Below are 27,156 nucleotides of genomic sequence, written 5' to 3' on the forward strand. Positions count from 1 at the left end.
TTAGCGGGGTGTGGTGGCGGGTGCCTGTAGTCCCAGCTACTCGGGAGGCTGAGGCAGGAGAATGGCGTGAACCCGGGAGGCAGAGGTTGCAGTGAGCCAAGATCGGGCTACTGCAGTCCATCCAGTCTGGGCGACTGAGCGAGACTCCATCTCAAAAAATAAAATTAAATTACTTTAAAATAAACAAATAATTAAGATATTTTAAAACATATAAATTGTAGAATACTATGCATGGTATGATTTCATTTGGGTTTTTTAATATATTTTTACTATTTACTATTTAAAGCAGTTTATTTTAATGCCTTAGTTCTCTTGAGCTGTTATAACAAAGTACCTTAGACTGGGTAACTTATAAACAACAGAAATTTGTTTCTCACAGTTCTGGAGGCTGGAAAGTCCTAGATCAAGGTGCCAGTGGTGTCTGGTAAGGACCCACTGTCTCAGATGGCACTTTCTCACTGCATCCTCACACGGTGAAGGGACAAGTTAGCTCTCTTGGGTCTCTTTTATATGGGCACTAATCCTGAACAGTGCCCTCATGACCCAGTCACCTCCCAAAGGCCCCACCTCCTAATATATCACATCAGGGATTAGATTTCAACGTACTAATTTTGGGGAAACCCAAACAAGACCATAGCATATAATATGGGCTCCTATTGATATATTTATATACTGTAAATATATTTATACATGAAACATGTATTTCATTATACATATGTGTTTTCACAGACAGGTGAAAAAGTTTAGAAAATATGAATCAAGCTGTGCAGTGGTTGTATCTATGGAGTGAGATTATGGGGAACTTTCATTTGTACGTTGTATTTTGTTCCTGTATTTTAAATTTTTTCACAATGAGTATACACTGCTTTTCCTGCTGGAAAAAGTAGGTACTATATTTACATCTGGAACAAAAATGAGACAACTCTACAGTTCAACTTAGAGACATGTTGGTATGTAGATCTTTTGGAGCAGCTCCGACGAGACAGGAAAGTAAGGCAAGTGTGTCTTACTGCTGTAGTATATGTCTCCCTACCAGTTACGGTCTCCTGCTCAGTGTGTTCTTGAATTGTTACTCAGCAAAATGAATACTTTTTACTCTTTCCTAAATTCTGTCAGGCTACACATATTTTATAATTGATATGTAGCTTTTCATTCCAGTGTTCTAGTGCCCCTTATATTTCAGCATACTGTAGCTGGTTAAGATAGTGTCACATAGTTTCATTCTTTTTTCTGTGCGTTTGTCTCTCCATCTGTGAGTACAGCCTTGTGTTGATCCTTGCACATATTCCATGTATCTCTCTATACTCTGACTTTGAATCTGCTAATCAAACACTATATACTTTAGCTGATGACCACTGGGTCCTAAAATAATATATTGTTACATAAGTACATGATAAATTATTTTCTCCAAATCAGGTAACATCTTATTACAAATGAAGGTAACTACATGAAGGTATTTGAATATAGTACTTATAGTACTTGAGTATAGTATAAAGTTTATACTACTATAGTGGAAAAGTCACTTATTAGGTACCAGAAGACTTGTGTATTATATACTTGAGTAGTTACGTTATCTACTTGGGGCTAATAATGCTTGCTGTGGTAACCTAACAAGGAATGAACATTCGTTCGTTCATTCATGAGGATTAAGCAAGATAATGTATGTGAGAGTATTCTATAAATGGTAACATACAGTGCAGATGTAAGTCTGTACTTTTACTGTTCTAATACGGAGTCTTTGTGATGGCATAGGTGGCAGTGGTGTCATGATGGTGGTGGGAGTCCAGAAGGAAGATACTTGAAATACTTTTTTCAACATCGCTTTCTCATAACTAACAAGATCTTTTCTCCAGAATAACTTTATTTTTTAAAAAAAAGTTAATTGTGCTAGGAGCTCTCATAAGTATTTGCTCCAGAAGTTGACCTAGGGAACAAAAAGAGGCAGAAAAATAGTTTAGTGGCTTACTAATTAACACAAATTTGAGTTATATCCAAACTCAGTAGTGTCTTCTCAGCATTAACTACAAACAGTTCATTTGTCCTGAAAGCTTTATTGTTTGATTGTGATTGTGTAGATCTCTCTTCCATAAAACATTGGATTAGTAGGTGTACATATATGCTAAACAACTAAAATACAGCTTAATATCCTTAATTTAGATACATTCTAAATCTTAGCTTTAGCAATTATCTTTTTCTTTGGCTTTTCTGAGCAACTAGATTTCAACTCATGACTTGGTTAAGTTATCTCCATTTTGAACTTTCTGAAAAAATGGAAGAAAATCTCTGATTTTTATAGGAAAACATAAATTTAATTACTGGTAGGTATATATTTTACTTGCTATTTTTTGAAAGCTTTAGAATTTCAACCTCTACACTAAAAGTCAGTAAGAAAACGCTCTTATGACAATAACTTTCCCCTAAAAAGCACAAATGCTTCTTTGCCTGTCATTTAAAAAATATTTATTGTGCACTCAATGCAGAAATTGTAATTATATGATGCCCTAGTAGAGTTATAAAATATTTGACATAATTATTAGTCTGGAGAAAGTAAAGGCTAGGTATCAATATCTAAAAATATTGTAAACATTTTTTGGTCTTCTTAAACAGTCATTCTCATCCTCTTCCATTTTTTTCTATTCATAACTTTCATAATTCAAACAGCAAACCATAAATCCTTGAATTGATTATGTTGCTTGTTTTTTCCAAGTTACTCTATGTTTAAAATAGGAAAAATGGTTTTCATAAAGTTATATAAGGTAGATGAAAGTAATAGGCTTGTGAAGCAAGGTTGTATTCAATAGAGCTGAAACCAAAGTGAGCTCTACTTTAATGTTTAATCAAAGTCCTAAAAATATGGTTGGTCTTAGTAGGCATGAATTTTCTAGAAAGAGTACTATTTTGTTGAATTTCAGCATAGAGGAAAAATAATGTTTTGTATCTTTTGATTTTATACATGAAAATAAAAATGATTTTTACCACTTTTAGTGGACCTCTTTGTCTTTTAGGAGCACATGTGACTTCAAGTTAGAGTTACATATTAAGTTTTCTCAAGCTACATATTCTTTACTGAGATGCTGAATATTTTGCATATCATGTAAAAGGAAGATTGTTCTTTAATTTATTAAGGTAGAATTAACAAAAAGTAATTTAAATTTCAGCTATCAGTGTAGCAATCTGTAGGAATTAGGTAGGCTCTTAGTTTTAATTGGAAACTTGCTTGTATTTAGTTGTGTTTTTTTAAGATAAAATAATGTGCTTACAAAGACATGGAATCAACCCAAATGCCTGTCTATGATAGACTGGATGAAGAAAATATGGTACATGGAATACTTTGCAGCCATAACAAGAATGAAATCATGTCCTTTGCAGGGACATGGATGGAGCTGGAAGCCATTATCCTCAACAAACTAATGCCGGAACAGAAAACCAAACACCACATGTTCTCACTTATAAGTGGGAGCTGAACAGTGAGAACACATAGACACAGGGAGGGGAACCACACACACAGGCACCTGTCGGGAGTTGATGGGAGGGAGAACATCAGGATAAATAGCTAATGCATGCAGGGCTTAATACCTAGGTGATGAATTGGTAGGTGCCGCAAACTATCATGGCACGCGTTTACCTGTGTAACAAACCTGCACATCCTGCACATGTATCGCAGAACTTAGTAATATGCTTACACTTGATGTGTATATAGGTAGCCATTGTTTGTACATTCATTCATTCATTTAACAGATATGCATTGAACACCTACACTATGGCAAGAACTCTATTTTAATTTTGCTGCAGCATAAGTTGCTATTTTGGCTTTTTTGGTGGCAAATACATTATCCCGGCCAGGAGGACTTTGCAGACTCTATAGCTTTTTTCTTGGTGAGCTGATAATTTTAATGAAAGTCATTTGCTACTCCAAAAGCTTTACATGAATGCTGCATAGGAGTAATTAGAAGGTGTAACAAGGAGTCAATTCTTTGTACAAATATTTATCTCACGTAACTTTGTGTGATTGAAGATGATACGTCGGTGCTTCTAAGATCCCACTTAAATACAATTCCTTTAAAAATCTATCAAAATTATTGAGTATCCACTGTGTAAAAATACAGAAATAAAAAAGATAAATATTACATATATACATACATATATATACACATACATGTATGAAACAATGTAATCAATCCTGAGATAACAAAAAACACATAGAACTTTAAGTCTTGTCATTAGAAACACTAAATCTGTGGGAAATTGGCAATGAAAGAGTTATGAGCAAAATTAATTACTTCTGCGTTTTTAGCCATTTTTTTCAGTCAGTTGGGACATTCATATGTGGAGATTATGAAATGTAAGAAATGACAGAAATTGGTAGAGAAGCAAAATCTAATCTCCCAGTTTGCAGTTTTGCCAAGAATTCTGGTGAGAGATCGTATATCATTAATTTCATCTTGGGGCTTCCTTTTGATATACCACTCCAATTTTGAGCAAGTTATGAAAAACATGGATCACTTAGACATGAATGAGAGTAAATTGAATTCATGTAACTGGGCATCTAATTAATATAAGTTCTTGAAGAAACAAAACCAACTAGATTCAGAAGGCCTTGATTAGAAAAGGTGCTTTTGAAAATATTGTTAATAATGCTAAATACAATGACTTGACTAAAACATTTATTGAATAATTACCATGTGGCAAATACTCTGCCAATCACCTTGTTATGTCTTTTTTCATTAACCCTCACATAGGTGGATGTGTTATCATTATCTTCATGTAGATGAGGAAAGGGAGACTTAAATTGGTAAAATTTGCTCATAGAGACACAGTTAATAAGTAGAAGAAGTAGTCTTGATTAAATCAGAGGCAGGTGAGTCTTGGTTTTAAAAACCCGTGTTCTTAACCATTATAATGGTGTTTCTCAAAGTATGTTTTGTAGACCACAAACATTGAAATTATATTAGGTAACTAAATTAAAAGGTTCCTAGGTCCCATACCAGACCTTCTGAATCAGATTCCTTGGGTATAGGATCCAGGGCTCTGACTTTTTAACAAGCTTTTCAAGGTGATTCTTGTGTATGCTAAAGTGTGAGAACCACCGAACTACCAGGGCTGAGGGTCAAGTTAGGCCAAATACCCTTCCCCTCAACCAGAAGGACCACCCCAAGAGCAGGACTGAGAAGAAGCCATCCAACAGTAGAGGTAATGGGAAAAGACGTTATTATTTTGATTATGAAAAGACAGTTTAATTGGAGATTCTTTAGTCATAGTATACATTATAGAAATAACTTCAGACTTGAATTTGATTGCTGTCATTTATGGAACTGTTCTGGGAACCATAGATTGAGAAAAACAACCTTTTATCCTTCCTCCTGAGCTCAGAAATGCTCAGTAACTTGACCTTCAGCTTTGGCACCAACTTCCCTTTCCTTGCACCAGAAGAATTCTTCCAACAGAAGGCAAGAAAAGAGAAGATCCAATAAGACAGTGATGGACAGTGAGAAAGGGAATTGGCATTTTCATAGGAAAGAGGACTACTTCAGAGAGAGGTTCCTAAAATTGAGGTTTAGTGAAGGCTTGTCTTCCTCACCAGAGGGAGATCAGATTGGATGCAGATATGAGGGTGTATATTGCCTTGCAGAGAAGCTTTCTAAGAACATTAAACAGTGAGAAATGGTCAGTTGTGGCACCAGGACGGAGATTTATGCCCAAGAATCTTATCGGAAGTAGATTCCATCCATTTTCAGTGCCAGTGTCAAAATGTTACACCCATAATTTTAGGATTGCCCTGGGGCAAGCTGGGAGGTTTCTATGGTGTAAATCAGCTTTTTCTCTTCTCAGATCTGTCTTCCTTTCCCTTCCCGGTTATCTACATTTTATATCTATACAGTTTAAACACTTCTTTTGTTTTACTTTGCTTTGTTCTATTTTATTGACCATTTTTTGACATTTGCCATTTGTGTTTTAGAATTCTAAAGTCAATTTCAAGATGGTTTCCATTGTTAAGAATTTGAAGCAAAAGACTGTGAGGAAAACAAATATAGAAATTTCTTAGGGAAAACTTGATTATAATAAAGTATATTTTAGTAAATATTGTTCTGCTCTATAGCAGTGGCCTTATTATTCCTTCCTAAGGGAATTTCTGTTTTTTTTTTTTTTTCAAAATAAGTGCATCTGAAGGGGAGGAAGAACTCTTAAAAGCTCCAATGATTGGGTGAATCTTTATGGAAAAATCATAAAAAGAAAAAACCCAGATGCCGAAGTTAGAGTATCTGATTTCCTTTTCCCTGCCAGATATTTTATTTGCCTGTTGAAATCTCTGATTGTTATATTATCTCCTATGCTGTAGGTTTTTTTTTTTTTTTTTTTTTTGAGACGGAGTCTTGCTCTGTCGCCCGGGCTGGAGTGCAGTGGCCGGATCTCAGCTCACTGCAAGCTCCGCCTCCCGGGTTTACGCCATTCTCCTGCCTCAGCCTCCGGAGTAGCTGGGACTACAGGCGCCCGCCACCTCACCCGGCTAGTTTTTTGTATTTTTAGTAGAGACGGGGTTTCACCGTGTTAGCCAGGATGGTCTCGATCTCCTGACCTCGTGATCCGCCCGTCTCGGCCTCCCAAAGTGCTGGGATTACAGGCTTGAGCCACCGCGCCCGGCCTTGCTGTAGGTTTTTAATCTTTGGAATGTAGACTACTTCAAGATCTGAGTTATTATTATTCAGTAATAACAACAGTACTTGGCCATTGTCAGATCATTTGGCCGAAAGAGATCCTGTTTGCCTAACTCTTTTTCTTATTTCTTGACTCAGTTGTGTGATATTGTCACTTGTACCCTGTTTATAGTTCTATCTATGTAAAAAACAAATTATGAGTTACTTAAAATAAAGGTACATTCTTTAGTATTATGCTTTGTTTAATCAGTATAAAACAACTTTTCAAAGTGTTGTTCTACAATTCTGAGATAAGCATCTCAAGTAGCTTTTAAATTAGTTCCCCACACCTAAATACAAGTGAGAATTGTACATTTTTCTGCTTGTCATCAACTGCCTCTTCTCAGTCTTAACCATGTTTCACTAACCATTCCCATCTGTTGTGTCTTATTAAGAATCTGTACACCATCAGCTTCACACTTTTGGAGTATTGTACAAAAGCTTCATGGAGTATATGACTATGTTTTACATGAGGTGAAATTTTCCTCCCCAGGTAGGGACTAGTTTTGTTTCTTACCCAAAATGGAGACACTTCAGAAGATTATTATGAGTATGAAATCTGATTTCAGAATACATTACAGTCATTCCCTTGACAGAAAATTTAATCAGAATATTTAAAGCGTTATTCTACAATGCAGCACTTTGTCAGATTTATCAGTAGATTCTTCAAATAAATATATAAATTTTAAAATTTTCAAAAAGCTGTTTTTCTCTGGCTGGACACAGTGGCTCATGCCTGTAATCCCAGCACTTTGGGAGGCCAAGGTGGGCGGATCACTTGAGGTCAGGAGTTGAAGACCAGCCTGGCCAACATGGTGAAAACCTCTTCTCTACTAAAAATACAAAAATTAGCCAGGCATGGTGGTGCGCACCTATAATCATAGCTACTCAGGAGGCTGAGGCAGGAGAATTGCTTGAAACCAGGAGGCGGAGGTTGCAGTGAGCCAAGATTGCGCCACTGCACTCCAGCCTGGGCAACAGAGTGAGACTCTGTCTCAAAAAAAAAAAAAAAAAAAAAAAAAAAAAATATTTTTTTCCTTTGTTTACCTTATCTACCAATAAAATCTGAAATCCCAAACTACTTTACATACATAGGTCAGGCAATATCAATAATTTTTATTTTAGTGTTTTATATTAACTGTCACTTAAAATCCGTGTGGAGAATCTGCTGCATTTTGGGGTGTTTATACCAAGGCTTTGACAATGGTAATGATGGCAGTGATAGATTTTGTTGAAAGACAGTGGCCTGAGAAACTTCTGTTGGCTTTATAGCTACCTAGGTGGAGGCCTCTTCTCTGTGGTCCTTCCTAAAATGGCCTGTACATATCTCCCAATGCTTTCTTGCTATTTTACTGTTCTATAAACTGTAGGTCTGTTTCATGTACTAGACTGAACTCTGTGGGAGCAAAGAATGTTTCTTATTTATACTTCTATCTCTAGTACATGGCAGAATGCATACCCCACAGCATATTGTAAATACTCCATAAATGTTTATTAAGAGATTGAGAAGACCAGGTGCAGTGGCTCACACCTGTAATCCCAGCACTTTGGGAGGCCAAGGTGGGCGGATTGCTTAAGCTCAGGAGTTCGAGACCAGCCTGGGCAACACAGCAAGAGCCTGTCTATACTAAAAATAAAAAAAAAATTAAAAAAAATATCCTGGTGTAGTGGTGTGTACTTATGGTCCCAGCAACTCAGGAGGCTGAGTTGAGAGAATCACTTGAGCCTTGCAGGCAGAGGTTGCTGTGAGCCAAGATTGCGCCACTGCACTCCACCCTGGGTAACCGAGTGATATTGTATCCAAAAAAAAGAGAGAGAGGTTGAGAGAATTAACACTCTGACACTGACAATTACTGTTTTGAATTATCAAAGCAGATAGAGTTGGTCAAGAACATGTTTATATTACTTTTAAGTATTTCTCTCTTAATAATGGCTCTGGTTATTCATTTACTAGGGAATGTGTTTTTCAATTTACCAGGAAGGTTCAACATTCTAAATGTATTTATATGCAGATAATTTTGTTCAGGAATGCTTATGTTTTGGTTATTATGTGAATTCAAGCTACTTTTTTTACCTATTCTCCGTCTGTACAACTCACCAGTTTTAACATTCCGTGAGGATAACTAACATAGTAGTTGTCACCATTTTTTAAATGTCTTTAGAGAAACTCATTGAGGTTGATGGAAAGAAACAGGGACAAGTCATTCATAATGCAAAATTCAGTTTGTTTCTGAAATGCATTTCTTAATGTTTTTGAAGTGTCCTATCTGAAATTTTGTTTCACATTGTGCCTTATTTACTGCTGGTGATTTTGGCATTTCAAATGAAATTTTAAAATTATGCTATGGAATTCTGACCTGAGTTACTAGTAAGCTAGTTGCCCAATTCTCATTTAATTTTCTGACTTAATCTTTTCTCAGAAACATCTATTTCTCCCTTAATGTAATATCATCACCCATTGTGTGTTCTTATACTCTAGATGTTTAGCTAACTTAAATTTCCCTTGAGAGATAAATAGAAACTTTTTAAAAGGACTTTTCTATTATTTTAATCTATAGAAATAGAAAGAAATCTCAGTGTGCTCTTTGTTTTCCAATAGCCTAATAATAAATTTATGCAAATATTTATTGAGCATCTATTACTTGTAAGTCATTATTCTTAGTGCCATGGACTACAACTTACACAAGATGTGTTTTTTTACTTTCAATTATTTTGAATAAATGAGACATATTTATATAACAGAGTTTAAAGAGCAAGGCAGGATTTTTTAAAATGAGATGGCATTTGATTTGGAACTTGAAGGACTATTGAAAGTATGTAGTCTGCCTGAGTGGTATTTTTGGTCTTGGGTTAGCACTGCCCTTGCTGATAAACTCGCATTTTGGGTGCCTGTTTTTTGTAAATATTGCCCACTCTGTAGTCCTTCAGGTGATTTTGCATTTGTTTACTCTGATTCATTCATATGCTGATTTTATTAATTAGAATATACTGGGGGTCTTTCAGGGTTTTGTTTTGTTTTGTTTTTGGGACAGGGTCTCACTGTGTTGCCCAGGCTGAAGTGCAGTAGTACAGCCATGGCTCACTGCAGCCTCAACCTCCCAAGCTCAAGCGATCCTCCCACCCCAGCCTCCAGAGTAGCTGGGACTACAGGCACATGCCACCATGCCTGGCTGGTTTTTTTATTTTTTGTAGAGCTGGGTCTCGTTATGTTGCCCAGGCTGGTCTTAAGCTCCTGGCCTCAAGCGATCTGCCTGCCCTGACCTCCCAAAGTGCTGGGATTGCAGGCATGAGCCACCATAGAAGAAGTAATAGATGTTTATTTCTGCAAGGATGGAAGAGAATTGTTGTGGGGAGTGGGGAGTAAGTGTCAGATGAAAGTAACAGTATGAGCTCCAGAGTACAGAAAGTTATGAGGTTTATATGAAAACAAAGCAGTTCAGGTTGGCTAGAGCAAATGGGAGAGGAAAGATAGATAGGAGGAGGAGATGTAGTAGGAAGAGAGAGTAAAGGAATAAAATGGGCTGAAACTATATACATCATATAGGTTCAGTATTCTAACTAGGCTAAGGAGTAACACGGGCTTAATTAATTCCATAGGCATGGAAGAGCTATTAAGAATATTTAAATTAAAAAATGACCTACGGCCGGGCGTGGTGGCTCAAACCTGTAATCCCAGCACTTTGGGAGGCCGAGACGGGTGGATCACGAGGTCAGGAGATCGAGACCATCCTGGCTAACACCATGAAACCCCGTCTCTACTAAAAAATACAAAAAACTAGCTGGGCGAGGTGGCGGGCGCCTGTAGTCCCAGCTACTCGGGAGGCCGAGGCAGGAGAATGGCGTAAACCCGGGAGGCGGAGCTTGCAGTGAGCTGAGATCTGGCCACTGCACTACAGCCTGGGCGATAGAGCGAGACTCCGTCTCAAAAAAAAAAAAAAAAATGACCTATTTGGAGTTCTACTTTAGAAAGATTATTTTTATTTAGTTTTAAATTTTTATTCATTTATTTATTTATTTATTTTGAGACAGAGTCTTGCTCTGCTCACTGCAACCTCTGCCTCCCGGGTTCAGATGATTCTTCTGCCTCATTCTCCTGAGTAGCTGGGACTACAGGTGGGCGCCACCACGCCCAGCTAACTTTTGTATTTTTAGTAGAGACGGAGTTTCACCATATTGGCCAGGCTGTTCTCAAACTCCTGACTTTGTGATCCACCCGCCTTGGCCTTCCACCAAAGTGCTAGGATTACAGGCGTGAGCCCCTGCGCTGGGCCTGGAAAGATTAATTTGTATTAGAATTGAGAGATATGGCCGAGTGCAGTGGCTCACACCTGTAATCCCAGCACTTTGGGAAGCCGAGGCAGGCAAATCACTTGAGCCTAGGAGATCGAGACCAGTCTGGGCAACATGGCAAAACCCCTCTCTACAAAAAAACACAAAAACTAGCCAGGCACAATGGCATATGCCTGTAGTCCTAGCTACTCAGAGGCTGAAGTAGGAGAATCAGCTGGGCCTGGTGATCAAGGATGCCTTGAACCGTGACCAAATCACTGCACTCCAGCTTGTGGTGACAGAGTGAGACCTTGTCACAAAAAAAAAAAAGGAAGAAGAAGAAGAATTAGGAGATACTGGAGCCATAGTGATTATTTTAAGAAGTACTACAGTAACCCAAGTGAAATGTAATCAGTACTAATATGAGGTAATAGAAATCAATTGGGGAGGAGGTGGTAGAGGAATGAGGCACCAGATGGGAGAGAGATTCCAGAAAGAAAATGCAGAACCCAGCATTCTTTTCCAAAAATATAAGAATAAATGAAAGGTTAACAAATGTCAGGAGAGAATTTGAAAATCAAATGCTTGTATTGATATTATCCATAGAACAGCTTTGTCAGTTACATGATTTGTTGTCTTTTAATGGCCAGTTTGTGTGATACTGACTACATGATCATTTTTTTCACTTTTATTTACTTTCATAATCTTCTTTATTAAGTTTTACTATCATTGGAGCCATTCTTTAGTCTCTTGTCTGTTATTGTCAATGCCTTTTAATTTTGCAATTTGCCTGTCATTGGAGACATTTTTTAGTCTTTGTCATCTGTTATTGTTGGCCCCTTTTAATTTGCAATATTTGTCTGATTTGATTTTTGCCTTCCATCTGCCTCCCATGTTCTAGACATGGCTTGTTAAATAGGAGAACACACATGCAACCCAACTCTTGTGAAGGGAAATACAGTGTAAGGTTACAGAGATGTCTCATGGTAATTCAAGGATAAGAAGTGCAGCTTAGCCAGGCATCGTGGGAACTAGAAAGCCAAAAGATACCTTTTTCCTTACAGGAGCAGTGTTGTTCTTTCTAATGGCCTCTTTGCTTCTTGAGACACATCTCTCTGTGCCTCCTCACTGTCCCAGCTGGCTTCCTCCATCTGCTTATTCCTTTTACAGTGGCTCAAATGCATTCTCCAGTTTTATATGCTCTTTCAGCTCAGTGCCACACAGCTCACTGGCCGCTTCCCTCTTTGTCTCTCATTTTCCCGAGAGAGGGAATCTGATTCACCCACCTCACTTTTCAGTCCAAGTCACAGTATCCTTCCTAAGCCATTAGCCTTTCAGCTAAATGTAATAAAAACCTGATTCAAATTGGCTAAGAAATGAGGAAATGTATTATCTCCTGTAACACGAAATCCAAAGGAGGGGCAAACTTTAGAGTTGATTGGAGACTCAACAGTGTCAAGGAGACACAGGTTCTTTGCAGCTCCTCACTCTGCCAGCTTCAGCTTTATCTTTAGTAAAATGGCTACAGCAATTTCAGGTGTCACGTCCAGATATTCAGAAAACCAAATGGCTGTATTTTCCTGTGGCTTTTTCTTAGGCATGAGAAAAAATTTTCCTAAAATCTGCCCTGAAAATGAGCCTCATGTTTTATTGGCTGGATTTACAGTTAGAGACCTGTTTGGGTTAGTAAGCTTTGTTGATGAGAAAGAGAAACCTCCAAAATATACCATTTCTATACCCATCACTGGCAAGGGGAAAAGGATTGCCCTGAGACTAAATCAGACCCATATGTGAAGTTGGGATTTAGATCATTTTCCTCAGTGTTTAATGAAGCCTGGTATCTGGAGGGTCGAAGGGAATGGCAGTCTACTGATGAGGTCCCAGAAGAGCCCATAGGTCCACATACACCGTGTATAAGCTCTTCTTCTAAAATGAAAATTACTATGAGAATTTTACCTGAAGAAAATTGAGTTTACTGCAACTATCTTTGGGTCAGGTGTGTACCTATGTAGTATATGTTACATACTTAGTGTATATACTATATGCGTGGTGTAAAACCAGGCCATTTTGTGCTATGAGTGAGGACTCCCCAAAAGGGCATGGCAGATGGGTACCCTGAATATATCTGGTGTATACCTCTTTGGGATCAGTCTTCTGAAATCCTATAAACACAGTCCTTCCTCAGATTTACCATAATGAATTATATTGATTTCAGTTAAACACTGCTTCAATTTTGTCATTAAAAATATTTACTAGTCAGTCACATGAAATTTGTACAAAGTTTGGAATATCTTTTAGGGAAAAGTTGCTTGGCCACAATGAATATACCATGTGAGATTATAGTATCAATAAAGACATACTTTCCAAAACTTGAACCAATTGAATTTAATATCCAAGCTGTGAGGTTGGCTTTTTTTTTTTTTAGTTGGTTCTTTTTTTGTTTAAGAGATGAGGTCACACTATAGTTTCCCAGGCTGGATTTGAACTCTTGGCCTCAAGTGATCCTCCTGCCTCAACCTCTTGAGTAGCTAGGATTAAGGCACACACCACTGCACCCAGCTGAGCTGTGTTATCTAATATGACTTTCAGAATTCCTAGTAAGGAGTGTCACACTGCATGGTCTGTATCTTGCTGCGTTTGTGCATACCAGTTGAAATACTGAGTATCTACTCTTTCTTTTTGCTCGGTACAGCATGCAAGCAGAAGATTCAAAATACATCATTGAAGAATAAGACTATTTATGCATCACAAGGAATATACTGAACTAAGTTAGAAGCTCAGAAAGGTTCTTCCTTTTAAAGATGTATGTCAATACCCATACCTGCAGTTTGAGACTGATTGATTGATTTTTTTATAAGCCTTGTTGGTAACAGAGGGAAGCCACAGAATGGGGAAGAGGGAAAAGAAAAGGAAGCAGGAAGGGCACTGAAGACAGCTGTCTTCTTTTCAGTTTTACCAAGAGCCCTGATGCCTACTTTTGAAAATGGTTTTAGATGCTTCTATAGGCCAGTATTTCCTACATGTTCTACAGAAACCAGTCCCTGACCAGCTCCTTTAAAAAGGATTCTGTAGTCACAAATGCCATAGTGGAAAATGTTAAATTCTTCTCCTGGGTATTTACACTGAATATTAGTAAATTAAAAGACTGAGACTGTCTGTGTATTAGTTGATTCTCATACTGCTATTAGGAAATACCTGAAACTGGGTAATTTATAAAGAAAAAGAGGTTTAATGGACTTACTGTTCCACATGGCCAGAGAGGCCTCACAATCATGGCAGAAGGCAAAGGAGGAGCAAAGGCACATCTTACATGGCAGCAGGCAAGAGTGCACGTACGGGGGAACTGCCCTTTTTAAAACCATCAGATCTTGTGAAATTTACTATCATGAGAACAGCACAGGAAAACCCTGCCCACATGATTCAGTTACCTCCCACCAGGTCCCTGCCACAACATGTTGGGATTATGGGAGCCACAATTCAAGATGAGACCTGGGTGGGGACACAGCCAACCCAGATCAGTCTGTAATAAGTAGCTCAAATTCTTTAATCCTGTATTTTCCAAACTTTCTTAGTCACCAAGTGTCTCTTTTCACATACATCTTTTAACATCTTGCAGGGCATACTGGGAACTGCTAAGGTCAGACAGCAGTGTTCTTGAGCAGAGGAGTGACATTATGAAAGCAGTGTTTTAGTCAAAGTAATGTAGTGTATAGGATGATTGGAGACAGAAGAGATTGGAAACGTAAGATTCTATTTGGAAGCTACTGGAATATTTTGGTATAAAGAAGATGTCACAGATGGATAATAATAGCAAATATTCATTGATCAATTCAGCAAATATTTATTAAGCACTAACTATATGACAAGCATTGTTCCAGATCCAGGGGATACAAGGAGAAAACAGTTCAAAATCCTTTTCCTCATTCACATCCTGAGAGGGAGAAATACAGTAAAACAGACACATATATAAAATGGCAAGTGGTGAAGAGTACCAAAAAGAGAAACAGCAGGGTAAAGGGGCCAGGTGCAATGGCTCACACCTATAATCCCAGCACGTTGCAAGGCTGAGGCAGGTGGATTGCTTGAGCCGAGGAGTTTGAGACCAGCCTGGGCAACATGGCAAAACCTCATCTCTACAAAAAACTTAAGCCCAGCACAGTGGCTCACACCTGTAATCCCAGCACTTTGGGAGACCAAAGCAGGCAGATCACTTGAGCTCGGGAGTTCGAGACCAGCCTGGGCAACATGGCAATGCCCTGTCTCTACAAAAGGTACAAAATAGTAGCTGGGCATGGTGGTATGTGCACGTATTCCCAGTTACTTGGGGGGCTGAGGCAGGCAGATTGCTTGAGCCCAGGAGATGAAGGCTGCAGTGAGCCATGATCATGCCATTGCACTCCAGCCTGGGAGATTGAGCGAAACCTTATCTCAAAAGTTAAATAAAACAAAACAATTTTTTAAATGGCAAGTGGTGAAGAGTACTAAAAAGAGAAATAAGGTAAAGGGGCCAGGCACAGTGGCTCATGCCTATAATCCCAGCACTTTGGGAGGCTGAGGCAGATGGATTTCTTGAGCCCAGGAGTTCAAGACCAGCCTGGGCAACATGGCAAAACCCCATCTCTACAAAAAAATACAAAAAATTAGCCAGGTGTGGTGGTACGCATCTATAGTCTCAGCTACCCAGGAGGCTGAGGTGGGAGGATCACCTGAGCCCGGTAGTCTAGGCTGCAGTGAGTCGTGATCACACCACTGCACTCCAGCCTGGGCAACAGAGGCCCTATTTCAAAAAAAAAAAAAAAAAAAATAGCAAAGTAAAGGTAGAGTCTCTGGGGTGGTGGTTAGAGGGAGACCTTTCTGATAAGTGGTCATTTAAGCAGAAAAGTTAGGAAGAAAGTTAAGAATTAAGTTCGGAAGAAAGCAATGTGGATATCACAGAGAATATCCAGAGGAAGGCCTTAAGGTCAGAACCCAGGGCCAGAGGGTGGTAGAGGGTGGTGGGAGATGCAGGGAGGCATGGTGAGGCATGGGAAGGGACAGGATATGGTTGAGATCACGTGGGGTCTAATAGACCACGGTAGAGACTTGGAATTTTGTACTGAATGAGACTAGAAGCCAGTGGAGCATTTTGAACAGAGCTGTGACAAGGAAATACTCAGTTTTTCAGTGGTTACTCTGACTTCTATGTGGAGAACAGACTGGAGTGAAGCTGGAGTGGAGACAGGAGACTGGTTAGGAGCACTGCCACAGTCCAGGCATGAGACGATGGTGTCTTGACCTCAGGGGGTCATGGTGCAGGTGGTAGGAAGCAAGAGCTTCAGGGTACATTCTCAAGGTAGGAGTTGACAGAAATGGATGATACCATGCTCCAGATTTTAAGTGTTTAAGCCTAATTATTTGATCCTTATAAAAACCTTTGGGAGTAGATAGAGTTATTATCTCTGTTTTACAGTTGAGGAGACTAAAGCACAGAAAATCATACAGCCAGTAAGTGGTGGCACTGGATTCGAAGCTCCAGAGCCTGTGCTCTAATCATTATGCTGCACCCTCCCCCACTCCCCACCCTCCAGGGAGGAAATAGAAGGAAACCCTGGGCCAGCGCCAAATAGCATATAATGCCTCTGCCTTCTACCTTCCAGCCAGTAAGTGCAAAATTCCTAAGAAATGAAATTAAAATTTCTCCTCTTTAATCAGCTTTTAAAGTGTTGACCTAGTTCTGCATAACCTTGTCCTTTTCTGTATTTTTCTATGAAACAATTTTTGAAAGACTTTCAGAGTTTTGGGGGGCAAATCATGTCTTCTATTTTTCACCACAGGGAAAGGTTGGGGCAGGGTAAACTGGTAGTGGAGGGTAGTGGAGGGTAGTGGAGTGTGGGAGAGCATGAACTAAAAACCAGGTATTCGGCCAGCACGGTGGGCTGTAAGCCCAGCACATGCCTGTAAGCCCAGAACTTTGGGAGGTCAAGATGGGCGGACCACTTGAGGTCAGGAGTTCGTGACTAGCCTGGCCTACATGGTGAAACCCTGTCACTACTCAAAATACAAAAATTAGCTGGGCATGGTGGCACATGCCTATAGTCCCAGCTTCTAGGGAGGCTGAGGCAGGAGAATAGCTTGAACCTGAGAGGCAGAGGTTGCAGTGAGCCGAGATCGCGCCACTGCACTGCAGTGTGGGCGACAGAGCGAGACTCCATCTCAAAGAAAAAGAAACCAGGTATTTTTTGGGGGTTAATTCTGTCAGTTTTTTGAAACATTCTTCCCCCACATCATCCGTACCCCCCTACACACACACACACACATCCCTCTACACTCCTCCCATTAGAGAAATGGGATAGCAGTCAGGGCATCGTACACTGCCTTTTGTTTCTCTGCCTAAGATGGCCTAACTACTTTGATTCTGATGGGTTTAGTTGGAACAGCAGAACTCTTAGTACTGCTGATCGTATCACCCTTTCTTTTCCTTTTCCCCTGTTAGCTTGGGAGCTTGGGGACTTTAGAGCACTTTCAGGGAGGGAGAAGACAATTCTAAGAATTTACACATTTGAAATATTTTTTTCCAGTTACAGTGGCTCTAATCTAACCAAGTAAATCAAGGTTAAAGTAAGTATCTCCCACAATCCTACAGTCTACTGAACTCTGCTTCTAAAATAGTGGACTTGGAGAATGGTTGAAATAAGAAAGGAATGGATCCAGATGCTATAGGAATTTGGTAGGATTTGGTGATGTACCAGGGGTACCATGGGGCAACTGTAGACCAGGGATGGGATAGAATGATCACAGTAAGGCCAGAGTGGGTGGGAGATATTAGAATCAACATTTAGAAATGTCAGAAGTTCAAGACCAGCCTGGGCAACATGGCGAAACCCCATGTTTACAAAAAAAAAAAAAAAAAATACACACACACTAGCCGGCTGTGGTGGTGTGTGCCTTCTGCAGTCCTAGTTACTGGGGTGGGAGGTGGGGGTGGGGGGTGCTTCTGAGGTTGGAGGAAAGTAGAGACAGGGAAACCCTGTCTCTACTAAACCTTGAGCCCAGGAGATCAAGGCTGCGGTGACTGTGATTATGCCACTGCACTCCAGCCAGGGCGACAGAGCAAGACCCTGTCTCAAAAAAAGAAAAAAAAAAGGAAAAGAAATATCGGGGCCGGGTGTGGTGGCTCACGCCTGTAATCTCATCACTTTGGGATGCCAAGGCAGACAGATTGCCTGAGGTGGGGAGTTTGAGACCAGCCTGACCAACGTGGAGAAATCCCATCTATACTAAAAACAAAACAAAAAAAAAATTAGTGGGACGTGGTGGCGCATGCCTGTAATCCCAGCTACTTGGGAGGCTGAGGCAGGAGAATCGCTTGAATGCGGGAGGTGGAGGTTATGGTGAACCAAGATTGTGCCATTGCACTCCAGCCTGGGCAAAAAAAGCAAAACTCCATCTCAGAAAAAAAAAAAAAAGAAAGAAAGAAAAAAGAAATATTGGAAAACCACTAAACCTGTGGTTCTGTTTTCCATGGACTTCTGTTCTCCATGCGTTGCTCTCTAAGTTACTAGACCACCATTAAGGGTCAGAACCTTGGAGAGTTCCAGGCAGCAGATGCTTTACAATGTGACTACTGCACTAGCATGAAATGGACAGGATGAAGCTAGTATAAATGATGCAGAAGCAGACCTTTCGTGTGCTTTCTACTGAAATCTCTAAGTTTAAAAGACTGCCACCTCTACCTTCCCACAGCCTCAAGGAGATGTTGGTGCAGCGAAATATTTCAGTCCATCTTCTGAAAGGGGCATAAAGTCAGCATGGTTACCGTAGGGTTTCTGTTAAATTTTGATGTTGTCTAGAGGTGTTGGAGTTCCGTTCAGGTTCTGTGCTTTCTCCTGAGGTCTTTTCTAAGGGTATGGTATTGCTTCTCTATGTTATTTCCTATCCTGTTACAAAATTAATTGGAATCTTTGATAGGGTTGGAAGAGTGGGTTTGCCTAAATCTACTCTTGTTGTTTTCTGGTAAGTGCTTATATTTGTAACAGAAAGATAAAAAAAGATACTGTGTGTTACACAGATAGTTTGTAAAAGCTGAAGGTAAGTTTAGGCTGTTGCTAGCCGCAACAGACTTTTGCAGTATAATTAAGTTAAGGCTATCTGTGCTTTTTACCACCTCTAATTTCAGTAATCTTGTTTTGTTTTGTGGCACTAAAATAAATCCAGACACTTAAATTTTCATTGTTATAGTCTCTTTTTCTTCGGTTTTAGGAAAAATCATGGTTTTCACATCAGATTTCTAAGTTTCTGATGCTTCGATTAAAATTTCATCATATTGTTTTTAAAAATGTTTATAACCATCTGCATTTATGATATCATATCAGGCTAAAAATAGGAACTTGAGTGTAAATATTAGGAAACACCTAAGTAGCAAATCCTGGGGGTAATAGCAGAAAGCAGAAAATTATATGAAAATAGAATTTTTTGCAGAGAAATAGTCATGACATATTTAAACTCTGTGTTACAGTTCCAAGATGTAGTCATTATCTTTTTTTATTTAATTTAATTAATTAATTTTTTTTTTTTGAGACAGAGTCTTTTTCTGTCGCCCGGGCAGGAGTGCAGTGACATGATCTTGGCTCATCACAACCTCCGCCTCTCAGCTTCAAGCAATATTCATGCCTCAGCCTCCCGAGTAGCTGGGATTACTGACTGATTTTTATATTTTTAGTAGAAATGGAGTTTCAACATGTTGGCCAGGCTGGTCTCAAACTGCTGACCTCAGGTGATCCACCTGCCCCGACCTCCCAAAGTGCTGGGAGACCATGCCCAACTGTAGTCCTTATCTTTTTATACCAATTGAGAGAACAGGAGCATTACAGTAAAATTTCTAAGTAGCCAACTGATTTGCAGTGCCAGAAATGAATACCGATCCTAAAAGGTATATGATGACAAGGGAGTCTCCAGCATTACATTAGCATTTCAGTTAGATTTTGGAGATGATTTAGCTATGGATAACAGTAATAGGGATTAGTGAGAAATATGTAAGATTTTGAAATGATACTGATCAATAGTTACTGTTGGTTATAATAGAAATGGGGTTTCACCATGTTGACCAGGCTGGTGTCGAACTCCTAACCTCAAGTGATCTGCCTATCTTGGCCTCCCAAAGTGCTGGGATTACAGGTGTGAGCCAGCACACCGGGCCACTGCAACACATTTCTGTGTAATGTTTAAGATCACTGGGGAAAAGCCATAGTTGTATGTCAGTGGTAGATCTTGTGGCATATAAATAAATTACATTGAATTTGAGGGAAGGAGAATAGATAACAATTTATTTTGAGAATGAAGTTTCAAGCTAATTTTTAGAATATAGAAAATGTAGATTTTTTTTCCCTTATTCTATTCAGCAAACATTAAGTGCATGTCCTACCCAGACAGAGGAGTCAGGAAAGGCTTTCTTAGCGAGATGATACTCTGAAATGAGTCTTGAAGGATGAACAGGAGTGAGGAGGGTGGAGATATTCAGAGGGAACAGCAAGGGCTGTATGTAGGAAGCTCCTGTCAGTATGGAATAACTAAAGGGGTGTGTGTGTGTGCACACATGCACATGCGCATGTATCCACATGCACAAGGGAAAGAGAGATCCTTCCATTTAAATGCTTAGGGATTCATCACATTTTTGCAGTTTCATAGTATTCCATATAGTATGATTATATGCCATAATTTATTTAACCATTCATCTATTGATAGACATTTGTTTTCTGGTTTGGGCTATTTCAAATAATGTTGCACTGAACAAACTTGCGTGTGTCTTCTTGCAAACTTGTGAATGTAATTCTGTGTCAAAGGTTAAGGTTTGGTTCTGGTAATCACCATTGATAAATTTGAGTATATACCTTAGGTCTGAGCTATGACCGGTCGCATTTCATCATATTTTATAATTTTTGAGTCTTTAACTATTTTGATTAAATTAAAGATGTCTTCAGTTTCTGGTCATATGGGAGTTTATTGTGCCATGGTAACAACTTTGGCTTTTACTCCAAGTGACGTGGGAAGCCATTGGAGGATTATTGGCAGAGGACTGATATAACTGTTTCTAAAGATTGCTCTGGCTACTGTGTCAAGAATGGAAGACAGAGATGCAAAGATAAAAGGAAAACCAGTTAAGAAACTATCCTAGTAGTTCAGGCAAGGGATAATGGTGACTTGCACTAGAGGCGGATTGATGTAGTTCAAGAAAAATGGTGGGATTCTGGACATGTCATAGTTAAGAGTTGAAAGGATTTCTTGATGGATTGGATGTGGAGAGAGGAAAGGGTGTGGAGATTAGCTCTAAGATTAGAGTGGCATTATAGATATCCATGTGGAGTTGAGAAGACAGCTGATAGTTGAGGCTACACATCAGGGTGCCCAATATTTTATTAATGAATGAATAGCTGATAGATAATTCAAGAAGGAAATATATAAAATGAAAGTTTTAAAGAGAACAAGAATTACAGTTAACTCCTTTACCATGACTCACATGGTCCTTTTCTCTATGCTTCCAAGCAGATCTCATTTTGACTAGAATACAACTAAACTGGTTAAGAGTTTGGACAGGGTGAGAGAGAGAGTGAGAGTGCTAGAGGAAATACATTTGTATGTGTATATTTATTTCTCTCAGAATCTGTCTCTCAGAATCTAAGTATCTGTCTAAGTATCTGTCTCTCAGAATCTAAGACGACATCAGAAAAATTGTTGCTACTAATCTATGTAGACATATTACAACTTTATGGAATTGTGTTTAATTCAAATTATTATTTTTAAAACTTTTTCATTTTAACTTCCATATAAAATTAGAAATGTTTTCCCAGAATCAGGCATGATGGTGCATGCCTGTAGTCCCAGCTACTCTGGAGGCTAAGGCAGGAGAATCACTTGAGCCCAGGAGTTCTAATCCAGCCTGGGCAACATAATGACACCCTCCCCCATCTCTTTTTTTTTAAAAAAAAAAAAAAAGAGAGAGAGAGAAAAGTTTTCCCACACCAAAAAAGTACTAATAGACTGAGGTGGAAAAACTTAGTAAACAAGCAATTAGGTTGTTAGTCCTTAGCTGTCTTCTGGCTATGGCAATTTACCCAGTATTTAGACTTCTTGGCCTTTAGACCCTGACTTGGTTTGCCTTTTGAATGCATCGTTTCCTTAACCCCCTCCCATCCTCTCTGATCTTGGCTCCCTTTCTCACTGGCCATAGTCTATCTTTCCAAACAGTGCTCTACATTTTCAGCTCCTAAAATATCTTTCCTACCTTTTTCAAAACTTTTCTTATTGATACATAAGAGATGTACATACTTTCAGGGTACCTGTAATGATATATTCATATAATTTGTAAAGATCACATTTGTGTAATTGGGATATCTGTCTTTTCTTTATGCTGAAAACATCCTATTATAATTATTTTCCTCCAACTGTTTTGAACTATACATTAGATTATTATAAATTATAGTCACCCCACTGATCTATCCAACACTAGGTCTCATTTCATCTCTCAAACGGTGGGTTTGTACTCATTAATCAGCCTCTCTTCATCCCTCCTCCCTGCTACCACTTTTGCGCCTTTAATCTATGTGTTATGGGGATGCCCATATTTGATAAAACTCTGTCCCATTCATGGCACAAGCTGCAACCTAATTTTAGTAGTTTAAAATACTGTGAATGAAATATTTGTCATACATCTGCATGATTAAATTTTCTTCATGAAACATAAAGCCAGAAACTCACAGCATGTGAATTATAAATCTGTGGTGGCACTGACAGCTTAATCCTGCATAGTTCAAAGAATCAAATCCAAAGGGATTGACAGATTTCACCGGCTTTTTCCAGCTTGTCTGGTTAATAGACACCCTTATTTATATAAAAGTTTAATGGTCCACAAAGTATTTGAATAGCACATAAGGTAATCTATTTGAACTGTTGGGAATATTAGTGCATGATGAACTTTAAATTTAAAATAGAGAAAGTTCAGAATTTCTGCAAGGCTTGAGCTCCTCTTGGATTTATGCAGTTCTGACAGGACTAAGTGTACAATCAAAATTATAAAAGAATCATATTTTTTTTCTTTTTTGATGGTTGGCAGAGCTAGCTGGGGCTTTATTTTGAAAAAAAATAATTGAACTGGTTTTTAGTTGGGGGCATGGGCAAGAGTGGGAACCCCAGGCAATAAACTCCTCCAAGGGGGCTGAAGGCTAGGGCTGAGCCTCAGGTGGGTCTTCTGTTCCTTATTCTCCCCTGCACAGCTGCCTCCCCGACAGGTTCTGGGACAGCCACAGGAAGGGGTAGGCAGGGAGGGGCCGCCATGGCTGTTCACTTGGATAGGATATCAGAGGACTCGGACACCAGCTTCCCATCATGGATCTTGATCTTCACAATCAGGCCCCTGGAAGATCTGGGTCAGCTGAAGGAGCCAAAACCCCCACCAGAACCAAAGCTAGAGCCCAGGCCATAGTTGAGCCCAGAGCTTGTGAGGCCCCTATAGGCCCAGCTCAGCCCACCTGAGTAGCCACTGGTGGTCTTCCTATAGATACTCATATTCTGCATCCCAGACTCCAGCCAGCTCTCCTTGCCCTACAGCAGCTTGCAGTAGGTAGTGATCTCGATGTCCAGGGCTAAATTGATGTTCATGAGCTCCTGGTACTCATGCAACTCCCACACCATGTCCTGATTGGCCCATTGCGGGGCAACCTCCAGCTCCACCAGCTTGGCGTTGGCGTGCTTAATGGCCAGCTCCCCACACACTGCTCAGCATCTGATGGCAGCCTCCAGGGAAGCCCTCTGGTCTCTGAGGCCCATGTTCCGGGTCATCTCTGAGATCTCTCTCTTTGTGCAATGCAAGTCATCCCAGTGCTTCCCAGATAGCTTCTGCAGCTCCTCATACTTGATCTGGTACGTGCTCTCAGCCTTGGCCTGGCTGTGGTTGGATATGTCCTCATACTGGGCACAGACCTTGGTGATGATGCTGTCCATGTCCAGGGAGCAACTGTTGTCCATAGACAGAACCACAGATGTGTCCGAGATCTGGAACAGCAGCTCTGGATCTCCTTCATACAGCTGCTTGAGGAAGTTGATCTCATCAGTCAACCCTTCCAGGCGAGAGACTCCAGCTCTGCTTTGTTCACGTAAGCTTCATCCACATCCTTCTTGATGAAGACAAATTCATTTTCCATCTCTGTATGCTCTTTGATCTCATCCTCCTACTTATTCTTGAAGTCCTCAAGCCGCCCCTGCATATCGCCAAGCTCCACCTCCAGCTTCAGCTTCTCTGACCCAGAGTGTCCAACTGCCACCAAAGGGTGTTGATGTGGCTCTTGAATGGCTCATCCATGTTGTTCCCAGCCATCTTCTGCTGCTGCAGGAGGCTCCACTTGGTGTCAAGCACCTTGTTCTGCTGCTCCAGGAATCACAACTTGTTGATGAAGGAGGCAAACTTCTTGTCAAGGGTGTTGATCTGCTCCTTCTCCTGGGTGCACACGGCCTGGATGTTGGGGTCCACTTCCAGCTTAAAGGAGCTTGGCAGGCTCTGGTTCACCATGATGGCTGTCATGCCACCCATACCACTGGCCCCAGCATAGCCTCCATTCAGACCTGTGCTGGCACGTAGGCCACCCTGGAAGCTGCTGCTGCTGACCACCAGGAGAAGCTCAAGGAGCTGATGCAGGCACTAGGCCTGCTTATGGAGGAGCAGCTGCTGAAGGCCCAGGGGCCAGAGGTCATACCTTATAGGACTTGTGGGTCACCCTGATGCACACAGTGGAGGCAGGAGTGGCCAAACCAGACAGAGATTTGAGAAGAAGCAGAGAAGCTGCTTCTAGATTATAATTTACTTTTGATTAACAACCTTATAATAATCGGATAGTTAAATAGTGATTAGATTGAGCGTGTCTTAATTCCTAGAAAACAAAATGAATTAACCATTAAATTATTATTTGTTCCTTCCGCTGGAAGAGGAAGGAAGATGGTGGAAAAGATTGATTAGAAAGGTAGGCCAGAGACTGTCAAGAAGCTGCTGACTAAACAGCTACAAGGTAGTCAGAAAACTCTTGCTTTGAAATCTGTAGAAACCACACCTTCAAGAGGATACAAGGACTTTTAATGTCTTTTGAGTCCTAGAACAATGTTTTAACTTTAGTAGGTCTAGAGCTTTGAGCGAAGGACGCAGAGTAAGACACTTTCTAAACTCTCTTGATTTAACCACTATTTGTTTAAAATCTGGCTTTAACAAAACTTAAGGGTTAGTGAGAAAGATACCAAACTGTATTTTTGAGTACTCTATTTTCAACTTGCCTTTGTTTTAAACTTTGTGCGTCACCATTACATGGCGTGTTTGGTTTCTCTAAGAGTAATGATTGGAAACCCATGCTAATCTCTTAACTGGTTAACTACACTTGTGGTTCAAGACTAACCACTTGAACCACCTGGAGACATCATTAAATGTAAATGTTGAATCTGCAAACCCAACTCTATGAAGTCATGTCTTTTTGCTGAATATGAATCTTTTAAAGGCCACAGAAGAAAACTTTGCTCAAGACTGCCTGTTCCTCTGTTAGTCAGGGTCATTATCAGTAAGTCCTTAGAACCAATAAGTTTTAGAAGCACTGTCAGTTTCTTTTGCTGTTGTTGAAAGAAACATTTATTAAATTGCTACATGGTCATAAGGTTTGATATCCCTTCTGTCATTTGATTGTATTTCTGCAACTCTGAGTACTCCTGTTTTGGCACGTTACTGCTAGCTTTGTGAAATGTCAGGTCTTGTTTTCTGAAACTACCGTAGGTGGAGATCCAGGCTCTCCTGCCTGTGTTAGATCCCTGAATACTGCCCAAACTGGAGCCATTTACCTTTGACTTTCTTGTGGGCCTCTTGGATTTGTTCTGTTCTGGCTTCTAGCAATCAGATATTTTCTACTTAGGATGTTGTTCTTTCAGCCTCACTGCTGAGTGAGAAGCAATTTCAGAGCTGCCATTCCATACATCTAACTTCTCTCCAGTCCTAAAACAAGTGCCCTCAGAATTTTTGTGCTAGAAATTGTCAGGTAAGAGATGAGATAAGAAAAATAATAAGCCAAAGAATATTTAAAGTCATATTTTTATATAAAACTGATAACCACTGAAGTATTAATGTTGAATTAAAAAGCATCCTTAGAGAGGCTGGACGCGGTGGTTCACGCCTGTAATCCCAGCATTTGGGAGGCCAAGGCAGGTGGATCACCTGAGGTCAGGAGTTCGAGACAAGCCTGGCCAACATGGTGGAACCCCATGTCTACTGAAAACACAAAAATTAGCCAGGCATGGTGGCGCATACCTATAATCCCAGCTACTCGGGAGGCTGAGGCAGGAGAATCACTTGAACCCACGAGACGGAGGTTGCAGTGAGCTGAGATCGCACCACTGCACTCCAGCCTGGGTGACAGAGCGAGACTCCGTTTAATTTAAAAAAAAGCACCCTTAGAGGTTATGTAATTATATTTAGAAACAGGCCTACAAAGACTAAGTGATGGTCCAGGAGCTGAGAACAGAGCCCAGTGTTTTTAGCATTAGTCCGTGTTGTTGTGGAGCTATCATCTTTCTTGTATTGCTTCCTTAATTTAGGAGTTAGCCATAACTAACCCCTCTGTCTCTTTTATCTCCCTATATTTCTGGTATTGGATTAAATGATTCTTCAGAACCATGCCTACATAGTTGTCCCCCTTTCCCAGTATTGAACTTGGAGATAGGAGGCAGTGGGTAAGTCTAGTGGGTGAACTGGCTTGGAAAAAGTGCTCAAGTGACTTCTTTCTGAGAGGAAACTTGAGACTAGTCTTTTCTACATCATTGTACTTATGTATAGTCTGCATGAATAGTTCCCAACCAAATGTTTTTCGAGGCCAATCAGGTTGGTCTTAATATCTAAAGATGTCATCCAGATGGGTAAAAATGATGCATGTATAATAGTTAAGGAACACAAAATACCACAATCATAAATTGTATAGTGAAAATGTTCAAAAGATGTCTTTGTACAGTTGTGAGTTTTATAGCTGAGTAAACTTGTTTCCAATATTGGAAATTGTATACCAGTCATATTTCTACTGTGATGATTTTTTTTTTGAGACAGAATCTCATTCTGTCACCCAGGCTGGAATGCAGTGGTGTAGTCTCGGCTCACTGCAACCTCCACCTCCCAGGTTCAAGAAATTCTCCTGCCTCCATCTCTCAA

General features: G+C 40.0%; 1 protein-coding gene and 1 pseudogene across 2 annotated transcripts in view; one reads left to right on the plus strand and one right to left on the minus strand.

The window, feature by feature from the left end:
• Positions 1–27,156, plus strand: part of SIK2 (salt-inducible kinase 2) — a 126,611-nt gene that overhangs the window by 45,668 nt on the left and 53,787 nt on the right. The gene's annotated exons all lie outside the window — the stretch shown is intronic.
• Positions 23,274–25,391, minus strand: LOC105501174 (annotated as a pseudogene).

The sequence above is a fragment of the Colobus angolensis genome, unplaced genomic scaffold, assembly GCF_000951035.1.
Source record: "Colobus angolensis palliatus isolate OR3802 unplaced genomic scaffold, Cang.pa_1.0 Scaffold7, whole genome shotgun sequence".
NCBI lineage: Eukaryota > Metazoa > Chordata > Mammalia > Primates > Cercopithecidae > Colobus > Colobus angolensis.